The sequence below is a fragment of the Tenrec ecaudatus genome, chromosome 14 (assembly GCF_050624435.1).
Source record: "Tenrec ecaudatus isolate mTenEca1 chromosome 14, mTenEca1.hap1, whole genome shotgun sequence".
Taxonomy (NCBI): Eukaryota; Metazoa; Chordata; class Mammalia; order Afrosoricida; family Tenrecidae; genus Tenrec; species Tenrec ecaudatus.
The window spans coordinates 83,264,566-83,279,032 of record NC_134543.1 but is presented as its reverse complement, the minus strand read 5'-3'; positions in this window follow the sequence as shown (position 1 = coordinate 83,279,032).

The following is a 14,467-nucleotide window of genomic DNA, read 5'->3' as shown; positions in this document are numbered from 1 at the left end:
TTTTCAATCAAGAGAATCCCTGTGGAATCTCCCCAAACAATCACTGCTACCTTCTGAGTTGGTCCCTTTGCCTTGCCGATTCCATTGGAAGCCACTGTAATGATTGGTTCTTAGGACACGAAGATAAGTGTATTACTGAGAGGGCTTGTCTGCAGCCATCTGTGCAGAATAATGCTTAGAAAGATTTTGTGTGGGAGAAACCCATCCCTGAATGAACTGAGACCCCAAAACAAATTTTTTTGTTTTTCTTTTACTTCCCCTCATCCTCACCTTCCCCTGTTGACATGGATGCCCTCTGTACCCCTCTCTGCCACCTCTACATGCATTGCGTTATTGCAGCATCTCTTCCGGGACTTTGCTCCTGCAATTCTCTCTCTTTCTGCTGCATCATCAGATTTTTATTCTCGGCTGGTTTAGTCCTATCAGCATAACTACAAAGGCACTCCCAATAAAAAAAGACGGAGCTAGATATCACATTCCCAACTATCATGCAGCTTCTCTACTCCCGTCTCCACGTCCTCATCTCCATTCAGGCTCCTTCCTCGTGGGGACCTTGATTCTCTTCTCTGTATCACTGACTCCTTCGGTGGTCCCTTCTTTGCTCTGACTTATTTTTCTCTCCTTTTCTTCCTCCCCTGCCCTCCCTTTTTTGTCTCTTTACTCACTGCCTGGGTAATCCCGTCTAATCCCTTGGCTTTAAATATTATCTCTATACAGGTATTTCCCAAACTATAGATTTAGCCTTTATCTCTTCCACACGCCCTACACTCAGCCACCTGCCCGTTTGACATCTGTGTGGGTGTTTGCTAGACTTCTAGAACTTACTATGTCTGAAAAAGGACATCCTGCTCCACGCCTGTTCTTCCAGCGTTCCCATGTTAGTGAATGGTACCAGCTGGTCAGACCAAATAGCTTGGAGTCGATTTTGACTTACCTTTTTTTAACCCCCTCACATATCCTACGTCTGGTTTGTTAGGAAATCCTGTTGGCTCTGGTGTCAAATCTTATTTAGAAATGAATCTTTATAAAACAAAAACAAAAAAATGTTTTAAGCAACTCCGCTACTACCACTTTCATTCATGACCACCGTCACCTGGATATTTCAAAAGCCTTCTCATTGAGCTCCCTGTTTCCACACCTGTTCTCCTACAGATGTTCTCTTGGAGTCTGTCCTCAACACTGCAGTCAGACTGACCCTTGGTATTCATCAATCAGGTCATGTCATTAGCCTGCTCAAAACGCCATCACATCTACTTTGCTTAGAGTCAAATCTTAATTCTCCTTTATAGTGTTCCAGGCGATCGTTCCAAAATCGTATCCGTCTGTCTTTCATGTGGTCTTCCCAGTCCCGTGGACCTCCTTCTGTTCCTGGCACACAGGCTCTACCTTGGGTCTTGTGCTGACTGGAGCTTCTTCCCGGAAACCTTCTTCCCCAGACGGTCATAAGCCTCGCTCCCTGTCTTCATTACTCAGCTCTGCTGTGATCCAAATACCCCAGCAAGGTGGCTTTAAGGGACAGAAATTTGTTTTCCCACAGTTCGGGAGAGTCAAGGTCCAGATCTTGGCTCTTTGGTTCCTGAGGCTTGCCTGACACCAGTCTCCCCACCCCTCTGTGTGTGTGGGTATTCTGACCTTTTCATAACTCAGCGGCGATTAAGTTTATGATCCTATCCTGGCTTGCTCTCAGTAATGTAGCAATAAACCCAATTTCCAACAGCACCAAGTTACAGGGACGAGTGGAACAAAGTTAATACATATTTCGGTGACGCAAGCCCGTCCACAATGTTCACTCACGTCATGCTATCACATCCCTTAGCAAGAGCTGCTTCCTCACAGGGGATTCCTGGCCATCCAATAAAAATCAATCTCTCACCTGCCACCTGGCCCTAATCACGGTTGTTTTTAATAATATCTATCAAGGTCTAGGCTATTTAATTACTTTTGTTTGTCTCGCTCACTAGAATGGAAGCTCCAGGGGGGGTGGGGGTGCGGTGTGTGTGTGTGTGTGTGTGTGTTTGGTGGGAACAATTCTATTGTGGTTATGGTGAAAAGTACTTCTCTTTTGAAGATAGCCGTTAGCATATTTATGGAATCCTCAAAATCTCACAGACTTGATCTCACATAGCTCATTAGAAATATTAGAAACCGGAGGGAGGGAAAAAAAAAAGAGGACCTGATGCAGAGGGCTTAAGTGGAGAGCAAATGTTTTGAGAGTGATTAGGGCAAAGAATGTACAGATGTGCTTTATACAATTGATGTATGTGTATGTGTGGATTGTGATAAGAGTTGTATGAGCCCCTAATAAAATGTAAAAAAAGAAAATGATTAGGGCAAAGAATGTACAGATGTGCTTTATACAATTGATGTATGTATATGCATGGATTGTGATAAGAGTTGTATGAGCCCCTAATAAAATGTTTAAAAAAAAGAAATATTAGAAACCAACAGCTTAAAAGAGGATCAAATTATATTCCCAAAATAATAATAGTAAAAACTAGATGGCTTGGTTAAAAGGAAATGAAGAAACACTGTGCGTGAACTGACGGCAGAAGGACCGCGTACATATCAGAGCGTGTGTGATTGAGCTGCCGCAGTCATTCGAGGCAGACGAAGTCTTCAACGCATTAGGAAGCATGAGCCGTTTTAGGAGAAACCAGTTCGGCTGCGGAAGGAACCAGCTGGCGCCTGGCCATTTCAGTGCTTCCCTCGGAGCTCATCTTGACCGCACCTTCCTGGTCTACCTAGACACCGCCCCTCCTTCATCCCTGCGATTCAACCATCTCTTCTTTCAACTCAATGTTTTGAGCATTGCATTCCTTCATTATAGTCTCACCTCCAGCGGGGCAATCGTGTCGAATGCTCATTTCCTCCTATTTCATACACTAATCTCAAGCACTCACTGTCTGCTCCCGACACGTCCTGAACCTGCGCACCTGCAACGAAACCTGCCCTTCGCCCCTGACCAACAGCCTCCTTCACAATGCACTTCAGCTGTGGCTGTCCCTTGCTCCGTCCCAATGAGGCCTGCAGGGTGAAACACGAGTGGGACTTATTGAGCGGGCAACCACCTGGGCAGAGCAAGATGCCTAATAGATTTCAATACCGTTTAACTGCGACAGCCCTTCCAGGTCAATACGATGGTTTTGGAAGTAGGGATTTGCCAAAGTCACCCAATGGCAGAGCCACAGTTGACTCTACATCGTAATCGGCCCCACAGCGTTTGCTCTTTTCACTGTGCCAGGGGCGAAGCAAGGAGCAGTCATCGGTCCCATCCTTGTCCTCTCTAGGCAGTTAATTGCCCAGGACCACCTCTCAACTCTTCTGCCAGTGCTTGGATCAAGAAGCTTCCTCCGTTGCTGCCCATTGCTGTCAAGTCCACGGGCGGCACAAGTCATGAATGCCCTTGGCAAAAATGTTCGAGGCCACCCAGAAGTACCCCAGAAGAAAGGCCTGGCAACCTCCTTCCCCAAAGTCACCTCTTGAAAACCCGATGAAGACACCAGGGGTCAGAGTGGACCCGTGGTTGGTGTTCGTTTGGTTTTAACGGACTCCTGAAAGCTTCCTCACACATTAGACCATCTCTTTCAGCAGTTACTCTCCAGACCCGGCTCTTAGCCCATCGTTCGCCTCGTCCACTGTTCCACTGGCACCACGCCCGCCCTGCTTCCCCTCCTCTCAGCACGCCTCTCCTTCACTCTGAGGCCTGGGCCACCGTGCCAAATGCACAGCCCGGCCCCTGCTTGGCTTCCCAGCTCCCGCGGCCACACCCATCTCTCTCTGGTCCTCGAAGGCACCTTTCCAAGGTTTTTGGTCCGTGTTCTTCCTCCGCCTGTATCTCCTTGAGATTAGCCCGATTTAGTGCTGCTCAGCCTGCTGATCAGCTGGAGCGCCCCTGCCTTCCGGAACCCTCGCCAGCCCCCTAGAGCAGCGGTCCTCCACCTTCCTAACGCCGCAGTCCCTTCATACAGTTCCTCATGTGGTGGTGACCCCCCAACCATCAAATTCTTTTCTTTTTTCAAATCATTTTATTGGGGACTCATACAACTCTTATCACAATTCATACATATATCAATTGTATGAAGCACATTTTCACATTCGTTACCCTCATCATTCTCAAAACATGTGCTCTCCACGTAAGCCCCTGGCATCAGCTCTCATTTTGCCCCCTCCCATCCTACACCCACACCCACCAAATTATTTTAGTTGCTACTTCGTAACTGTAATTTCGCTACTGTTGTGAATCGTCATGTAAATATCTGATAGACAGGATGTATTTTCATTGTTACAAACTGAACATAATTAAAGTGTAGAGATTAATCAGAAAAACAATATGTAATTATAGATTGTGAAATATTTTTTCTAATTGCAAATAAATGAAATTTTGTCTTGAAGCATAGTGTAGCATGGGTAACCGTCTTAATATAACAACAGTAAAGTACATTGCTACATTTTGCAACAGTATGTGTAAAAAACCAATGTCAGTGTGAAGGTGGAGATAGCTTCTTTCTCGCCAGACCAGCATATCTGTAGGTGGGCAGACCCACCTGGAGATGGATAGAGAGCGGTGTCTCCGTTCCTAAGGCCATTGGAAATATGGTGACCCCTGTGAAAGGGTCGTTTGATCCCCCCAATGGGGTCACGACCCACAGGTTGAGAACCACTGCCCTAGACCATGCTCTTGCTTCTGAGCACTAACTGGTAGTTATGCGTTCATTACATTATGCATGCATTGACTGCAACAATTTTTATCATGAAGGGCTCTTTTCTGAATTAGATTGCAGTTCTGTGAGCCTAGGTGTGATAGGAAGGTTTATTGTGCCAACCTGGCCAATAGGAACATGTGGGATTAAGCAGGTCGCAGTCAGATTGGAGGGCAAGTTGATAAATGGCTCTACAATGCCGGCGCCCCTCTCGCTTGCTCTCCGGTGATCAGAGTGTGTTGGATCATGCTGCTGTAGCTAGTTCTCTGCCTCAGTCTGTGAGCTACATGACCTGTGGACCAGGCCTATCCATGGATCCTGTTGCTAGAACTTGAGGCTCCTTTGAGACCTGCTTCGCCACGCTGCTGGCGCGTTCGTCACTTGAGCTTGAGGCTGGTGGATCCTGTCGCCTTGAATTGCTTGTGTTGGATATCTCATCTGGGCCTGCTTCGCTAAGCTCCCGAGCTGCTGGCTGTTGCTGACCCACCTGCTGTTGGTTGCCTGTGGGCAGACTCTGCTTGCCTCGCCCCCAGGAGGACTCTGCTGTCTGCTTCTTTGACCTTGGAGTTGAAGGACTTCCAGTACATTAACTATTCCATGGAAGTGAGTTGAACTAAACCCTCTGTACTGCTGTGTGGACTAATTAGTTGTTATTTTCCTTCTCGCTGTGTGTGTGTGTGTGTGTGTGTGTGTGTGTGTATAATTGTAAGTGTCCTGGTTTCATTTTTTTTTCTAGAGAACCCTGCCTAACACACTAGGAAAACCAAAATAAATAAATTAATAAATTAAATAAACTCATTGCTATGGAGCTGATGCTGAGTCATAGTGACCCTCATAGGACAGAGTAGAACTTCCCCTGTGAGTTTCTGAGATGGTGAGTCTTTAGGGGAGTAGAAAATCCCATCTTTCTCCCATGGAGTTGCTGGTGATTTCAAACTGCTGACTTTGCAGTTAGCAGCCCAAAATATAACTACTACACCATCAGGGCTTCTACAAGCATAGGAACAATGGCTCATTTTGCTCACCAGCGTCTCCAGATCGGAGCAAAGTGCCAAAGACAAAGTAGGCACTCAATTAAAAACCACTGAGTGATTGTAGAACTCTTTTTTAATATGTTTAGACCGTTGAATTGCGTCATATGTCCATCAAATGGTTCAAATGCTTGTGAATAAAAAAATCAAAATTGCTGAGTGAATGCATTTAAGGCATGCAGATGGTGACCGTTGGTGGACAGTTGGGGATACAGATCTGAAGTTCAAAGAAAGATCTGGATTAAAAATTCAGACCCGAGAATATGCAAGTGGTCCCAGAGATTATCACCAAGAAAGGCTGCTTAGAGTGAGAAAAAGACCCACCCCAGCTCGGAAGCCGGGACAAACCAGACAGTAGGCTGAGGACAAAATCTCTTTTTGGCTCTCCAGCCAAAGCTGCTCTGCACTGTAAAACTGATGTGGCCGCAGCTTTGTAAGAGACCTGCTCCTCTAGCTTCACAGAGCGATGTGGGCGGGGGGGGGTGGGGGGGCGGTGGGGAGGGAGCAACAGTATCAGCATCAGCCAAGGCTGAGCCTTAGGAAGACAAAGTTAAGTAGACCTCCACCCTCCAAGCTTTTGGCCAATTTTGACCTCAGTTGTCCCTCCCACAACACCCTCTGCCTCTGCTGGGTTGGATGATCCACCGCAATAGCCACACCACATCGCAGACCACCCTCACGATCATGGGCTCAGTAGGGAAGTGACATGTTACAGTTCAGGCTCAGGGACGACTCAGGACACAATTTTTCAGGCAAGACAGATGCTGGGCCATATCCCAGGCATGGCTTTCCCTGGTCCTCAACCTCTTTGCTCTCCGCCCTTCGGGCCTCAGGCTTTGGGGGCCAGCCTGGCCTCTGCCCTGCTCAGATAAGTGTTCCAAAGGTCTTTACCTCCACTGATAAGTGCCCAGAGCACCCACTCTGCCAAGTAAACCTCTGGCCTCCAGGCACCCAGCCTTCTCCATCTGTGGGCTGGGAAAGCCACCTTGCCCTATCCTACTGGTCTCCTGGTTTTGGCTCCCTGTGCTGCTGCCATGTCCCTGCCACTGCCTCCCGCTGTCTTTCAAAGTCTGATGTGGCAACTCTCTCTCTCTGTTGTTGAGAGACCTCCCTTCTGCTCTGGGATTCGGCTCCCTTTTAAACCTAGAAGTATGGGAAAATTGATCAATCTTCTCATTAGGGTTCCATACAACTTGTTTGCATGGTCCCTTTAACACAAAACACCATGTCCCTTAATTGCATTATCAGTGACCTGTCCAACTCCTTGGGTCTTAAATACCTTATGTATTTATATATTAAGTATTTATGTAATTCCATCCAATCGTTATGTGTGGGGTCACAAAGACTATGGCCAAGGAGAGCAGCATGAGTCATTCGCTGTACCACATACATGCAGTCCCCATTTTCATCCAAGGTCATAGCATCCTCCTCCAAGCACCCAGGTCTAGGATCTTTGCTTTTTCATCCCTCCCCCTTTTTAGCTCTATATCCAATGATCACCAACCCCTGTCGATTGTACTTCTGATTCTACCTCTCCTAGCTGTCTTCTTCTTCCCCTGCCATATACCCAGACTGTTCGTTTTCCCCTGTCCCATAGCAAAAGCCTAGCCACTAATTTTCCTGTCCATGACCACCTGCCCTTCCTTCTGTTCCCAGAGAAATCTATTCTAAAACATGGAGTTATTTCTACCCTCCTCTAAGCCTCTAATGATTCCTGTCATAAAATGAATTGTGTGCCTCCCAAATATGGGTCAACTTGCCCCGGCCTTCAGTCTCATTGTGTTGGGCCGGGTTGTCTAGAGAAACAAAGCCAGTGTCACTCATATATGTGTAAGAAAGTGCTTGATGACTCACACTCACTCACTCACTCACTCACTCTCACTGACTCACTCTCACTTACTCTCACTCACTCACTCACTCTCACTCTCACTGACTCACTCACTCACTCTCTCTCTTACTCTCGCTCACTCACTCACTCTCTCACTCACTCACTCACTCTCTCATTCACTCACTCACTCTTACTCACTCACACTCTCTCAGTCACTCACTCTCACTCTTACTCACACTCTCACTCACTTGCTCTCACTGACTCACTTGCTCTCTCTCACTCTCACTCTCACTCACTGACTCTCACTCACTGACTCACTCACTCACTCACTCACTCTCTCACTCATGTTAGGCACCTTAGCTTAGGGAATTGGGAAGTCCATTTACGCATGCCAAGGAGAGCCAGTAAAGGACAAAGCTGGATTTTCCCCGCAGGTGGGTGCAGATGGGTGTTACACCTGGAGCAGCCCACCTGGGCCAGGTGACTGCAATTCAGCCAATGGGATTGACCTGGGGTCGTTCACCACGCCTCCCCTGGGAACCCTTAAGAAGGCAGGAACCGAGAGGGAGAGAGGTCTTGCTTGTCTTATCTGGTTGTCTTTGTGGGAGGAGAGAGATCCTTGCGTGACCCGGAGCAGTATCTGGTCAAAGGAATCCTATGGGTGCCGCGTAAAACCTGAAGCTTCTTTTAACTCTCATTAAATTCACTTGGATCACGAACCGGGCTTCGGAGTGAAATCTTGAAGCCAAGGACCGAGAACTGGAATTTAGCCCAGAGAGAGAGACCTAACACTCACTCACTGACTCACTCTCTCACTCACTCACACTCTCTCACTCACTTACTCACTCTCACTCACTCACTCTCTCTCACTCTCACTCTCACTCTCACTCACTCACTCACACTCACTCTCACACATACAAAAAGAAAGAGCTTTATATTAAGAAGGCGTTGCAGCCAGGTCCAACTCAAGTGTGTGGGTCTGATGCTCGCTAGGTCCTCTTCAGACACACATGGCTGCAGGCTGATGATGCAGAAAGGGGAAGCAGGAGACAGGGGGATCAGAGTCCTTGGATCCAGGGTCAGTGGGAACACGGCAGGAGCAGCTCAGAGGAAGGCAAAGGGCAAGAGCGAGAGAGGAAGATCATTTCTCATTGTCTTTCTTATAGAAAAGGCTACAGCTCCCTCGAGGCATCATAAGGCTGTGACCTGAATTACAGACTGGACTCTGCCCCTATCTATTCACACTGGTTAAATTGACATACAAGTCAGCTGCCACACCCATGGGCTGTGATTGCCCTTCATTTTGTGATGTATTGTAAACCCTCAGGTCTGCCTGTGGTGATGAGGCAGGATGAGGTTATGTTGAAGAATACGCAATTGTTTATTACATAGTAAGGGCAAAGCCCCAATCTGATGTAAAACCTGCATCACCTTCTATTTTGCAAAAGATAAAAGTAAAGAGAAGTTGTGAATGACAGGGGTCGGAGTGGAGACCCAAAGGTCATCTGTAGACAATTGGACATCCTGTTACAGAAGGGTCACAAGGAAGGGACAAGCCAACCAAGGTGCAGTATAGCACTGACGAAACACACATTACCCCAGTTCTTTAATGCCTTGTTCCTCCCACTCTCATGAGCCCAGTTCTAATTTACAATCCGGCTAGACCAGACCATGCACACTGGTACAGATAAGAGCTCTCAACACAGGGAATCCAGGACAGATAAGCCCCTCAAGAACAATAATGGGAGTAGAGATACCATGAGGGTAGGGGGACGGTGGGGAGAGAAGGGAGTAATCTCAAGGACAATGACAATGTATAACCCCCTGTCCCCCAGGGGGAAGAACAACAGAAACCTGGGGACTCAAGAAGGGGAGAGTAGAGGAGGGAAGGGGAAAAGAGGAGCTGGTATGAAGGGCTCAAGTAGAAAGAAAATGCTTTGGGGAGGAGGAGAGAGTGGAGTACATGCTGGCCCACCAGGCCTTGAGGACGATGTTCGATGTTCCCACTCAGAGCAGCCAATCCACAGGAGAGGACCACTTGGCCGGCCCCACTATGAGGAATGACTCCCTCACTGACCCATAGCCCTACAAGGGACAACAACGGAGACACAGTGTGGGGATTGAGCCTGATCAGATCCAGAGACACCGAGGCAAAACACTAAGGGGGTGCAACAGAACAGAAAGGGAACGGAGCAGTGAGGTCCCCAGGGAATGCCAAAGGTGGACTTTGGGGCCAGGGCATGGTGTACCAACAGACTGGACTGGAAAACACTCCTAAAGGCCAACAAACAGTCCTTGAACTAACTACAAGCTTTTCTTTCTTGTATTTTTTTTTTTTGCCACTGGGCTTTTGTTGTTGTTTTGTTGTATATTGTTGCTTGGTTTTGCTCTGTCTTGTTTTTGTGCATGTTATTACCTCTGCAGGTCTGTATAAATAAGACAGGCTGGATGAACTATCTGGAGGAGAAAACAACGGGACCTACAGTTCCGGGGGGACATGGGAGAGGGGGAGGTGGGGGGAAAGGAAGTGGTGTTAACAAACCCAAGGACAAGGGAACAACAAGCAATCCAAATTGGTGGTGAGGAGGGTGTGGGAGGCCTGGTAGGGCATGATCAAAGGTAATGTAACATAGAGGACTTGCTGAAACCCTGGTGGGGACTGAGCATGATAGTGGGACAGGAGGAAAGTCAAAGGAAATAGACAAAAGAACAAGGAGGCAAAGGACATATATAGAGGTCTAAATAAGGCATGTACATATGTAAACAATTTATATATGAGGATGTGGAAATAGATCTATGTGCATATATTTATAGGTTTACTATTAAGGTAGCAGAGGGACATTGGGCCTCCACTCAGGTACTCCCTTAATGCAAGAATACTTTGTTCTATTAAACTGGCATTCTATGAGGCTCACCTTCCCGACATAATCAGGCATCAAAGAACAAAAAATCATATCATTGCATGCTCACCTCCCTGACACGATCGCTAAAGACAAATGGGTGCATAAGCAAATGTGGCGAAGAAAGCTGATGGTGCCCGGCTATCAAAAGAGATAGCGTCTGGGGTCTTAAAGGCTTGAAGGTAAATAAGCGGCCATCTAGCTGAAAAGCAACAAAGCCCACATGAAAGAAGCACACCAGCCTGTGCAATCATGAGGCATCGAATGAATCAGGTATCGGGCATCAGCAGAACAAAAAATCTTATCATAGTGAATGAGGGGTGGGAGGAGTGCGCAGTGGAGACCCAAAGCCCATCTATCTGCCACTGAACATCCCCTTACAGAAGGGTCTCGGGAAGGAGAGGAGCCAGTCAGGGTGCGATGTAGCAATGATGAAACACACAATGTTCCTCTAGTTCCTAAATGCTTCTTCTCCCCCACCCCCATTATCATGATCCCAATTCTATCTTACAAATCTGGCTAGACCAGAGGATGTACACTGGTATAGATAGGAACTGGAAACACAGGGAATCCAGAGCAGATGATCCCTTCAGAACCAGTAGTGTGATTGGCGATACTGGGAGAGTAGAGAGAGGTTGGGTTGGAAAGGGGGAACTAATTATAAGGATCTACATGTGACCTCCTCCCTGGGGGACGGACAACAGAAAAGTGGGTGAAGGGAGAAGTCGGACAGTGCAAGATATGACAAAATAATAATTTATAAATTATCAAGGGTTCATGAGGGAGTGGGGAGCTGGGAGGGAGGGGGAAAATGAGGGGCTGATGCCAGGGGCTTAGGTGGAGAGCAAATATTCTGAGAATGATGAGGGCAATGAATGTACAAATATGCTTTACACAATGGATGTATGTATGGATTGTGCTAAGAGTTGTATGAGCCCCTAATAAAATGATTTAAAAAAAAGAAAATGTTTTGAAAGTGATGATGGCAACATATGTACAAATGTACTTGATACAATTGATGTATGGATTGTTATGAGAGCTATAAGACACCCCCCTCCCCCCTAGAATGGAGACGTGGGAAGATAGAGCGAAACCTCAGCATCACTAAGAACCAAGCCCAGGGTGGAGCATGTCCTTTGGATATTGGTGTCTGTGCTGAGAACCTCCTAGATCCAGAGGGAAATTGATGCCAAGACACATGGAGATATCCAAGATCTGTTGGACCTGCAGATGTTGAAAGGAGACAAGGACCTTCCCCCTAGAGCCACCACAGAGAGAAACCTAATCTTTGAGCTGATGCCCTGAGTTCAGACTTTCGGCCTCCTAAACTGGGAGAGTTTTCTGTTTGTTAAAGTCATCCAGTTGTGGGATTTCTGGGCAGCACTAGATAACGAAGATTGGAGCCCTGATGTTGGAGTTGGTTGTGTTGGGCTGCTAACCACAAGGTCAGTAGTTCAAAACCACCAGCCAATCCTTGCAAGACAGATGAAGCCTTCTGGGCCTGTCAACAGTGACCGTCTTGGGAACCAACGGGCCGTCCCACCCTGTTTTATAGGATGGTTATGAGTTGGAATTGACTTGATGGCTGTGAAGCTTGCTGTTTTGATTGAGAGGTAACTAAGATGATACCCCATTGTAGAAAGCACTGGTTCCTACGGCCGCGTAAGCATCACAATCACCTGAGGAATTTAAAAAGTTATTTGTGGCACCAGAGAAACTAAGCCAAACAAACAAACTCCCTGTCAGTGAGTCGAATTCCAACTCATCTCAACCCAATAGATAGGCAGAACTTAGAAAGCCTCATTTTATTCCCTAGGAGGAGTTGGGGCTTTTGAACTGCAGTCCTTGAAGTCAGCAGCCCGACATATCACCAAAACACCACCAGCGTTTCTGATGGCGCCAGAGAACAACCAACCTAACTCACTGCCATCGAGTCAATGCTGACTCCTGGTGCAGCTCCTGTGGCTTTCCGAGACTATAACTGTTTACAGGAGTAGAAAGCATAGTCTTTCTCCCATGAAGCTGCTCATGGTTTCAAACTGCCGACCATAGAGATCGCAGCCCAGTGCAAAACCACTAAACAGCAGGACTGCAGGGCGCCAGAGAAATGCTGTCACTTCTTAGGTAGACTCTTCTCCTATGGTACCCTCTGGTGGCAGCATGACGCAAAGGCTAATCTTCATTGTCCCCACACACTCCTTCTGAGATTCCAAGTCTAAGGATTTGCTGTGGCAGCATAGTGTTTATACTTTGGGCTGCTAACCGAATGGTTGGCAGTTCAAAACTACCAGGCATTCCATGGAGAAAGATGAAGCTTTCTACTCCCAGGAAAGATTTGTAATCTTGGAAACCACCAGAGGCAGTTCTACCCTGTCCTATCGGGTTGCTTTGAGATGGAATCGACTCACGGAGTTTGGTTTTCGGAAAGAATTTTCTTGGCTATAATCTTTATGGAAACAGATTATGATGTCTTTCTTAGTGCCGCGGAGTGGATTCAAACCACTCACCTATGCTCCATAGGATTAGGTTACGTTTCATTAGTTCAGCACATGCTCTTTGTGCCACCCAAGAACCTTGGCCCACCCTAAATGCTTGCATCTCGCTGACGTGACTGGAGCTTTTTCCTCTGCCTGCAATGGCCCTTCCGTTCACCTCTGCAGAATGACTGTCACCTCATGGAAGACTCATTCAAGCACCTGTCCTCCAGGAAATCTGCTCAATCTCGCTTTTCTCTGTGTTTCCCTAGCATTTCATACGTCTGCGGGGAAGCTTTCTAGAGCACATGCGCGTCTAGTTCCTGACGTCTTCATAGCATTAATGCATCTAGGAGTTACCTAGGTACTTATTAGTGAGATTTTCTCTCGCTCTACTGGACGGGCCTTGAGGGCAAGAGCTGTATCTGTTACCATGTCTGGTTGATACAGAAGCTCTGCAGCAGTGGTTCTCAACCTGTGGGTGGTGGCCCCTTTGGGGGTCGAACGACCCTTTCACAGGGGTCGCCCGATTCATGACAGTAGCAAAATTAGTGATGAGGTAGCAACGAAAATAATTTTATGGTTGGGAGGTCACCACAACATGAGGACCTGCATGAAAGGGTCGTGGCATTAGGAAGGTTGAGAACCCCTGCTATATGGTATTTGTTGGCTGGGTGAATTAGTATTTCTAGAATGATCACATTGTATGCTTTATAGTGTATGCAATTGTACATACTTCCGAATTCCCAGTAGAATGGTTTTTGAGTGGATATGCAAAATTTCTTATGACTGTATTCCCTATCCCACAACTAAGTGGAAGCTTAGATAAAATTGGCCCAGTAGGATCCCAGGTAAACATAAACCACACAGGAGTCAGGATTTTGGCTGTTTTCACTGTCTTCAATAGCTAGAACAGAGTTTGGGCCATGACACTTGCTTGGAAAATATTCGTTGAATAAATAAATAAATTAGTTAGTTGCCAGATGAATCCTTCTCTTAAGGGACCTACTAGTGGCAACTTTGTACATGGTTTTCAATTTATCCTTGAATTCTTTGTTTCCTCTTGAGTTAGATTCTCTGTTTAGGTTTGCTAAAGTGAGTCTGGAAGTGGGGTAAAACTCTCCCAGATAATGTGTGGCAGTTACACAATCTGTCAACATGAGTGAAGGGGTGGAGTCCAGCCTGTCAATCAGGTCATAGCCAATGAGGCCTCTGTGCGGGCATGGCTGTCTCCTGAGGATTTTAGGAACTCCGGGCTTTCTCCCTGGAGGTGGGACATACACTCTCTTCTGCTTCACATTCCTGATGACAAGCCTGATGGAGCCAGAGCCCTGGAATTGGAGGAGCCACATGGAAACCCACGCCAGCCCTGAGGTGCTTCCACCGCCACTGGATCCATAAGACTTTCCACTCACTGGCCTGTGACCTCCCTGCATTTGGTGTCATTGCATGTCTTGCGTGAGTCTGAGGAGGAATGTATTGGACATATGGGCTAATATTGGACTTAAGGACTTGATTTGGACTGGGCTGGGAT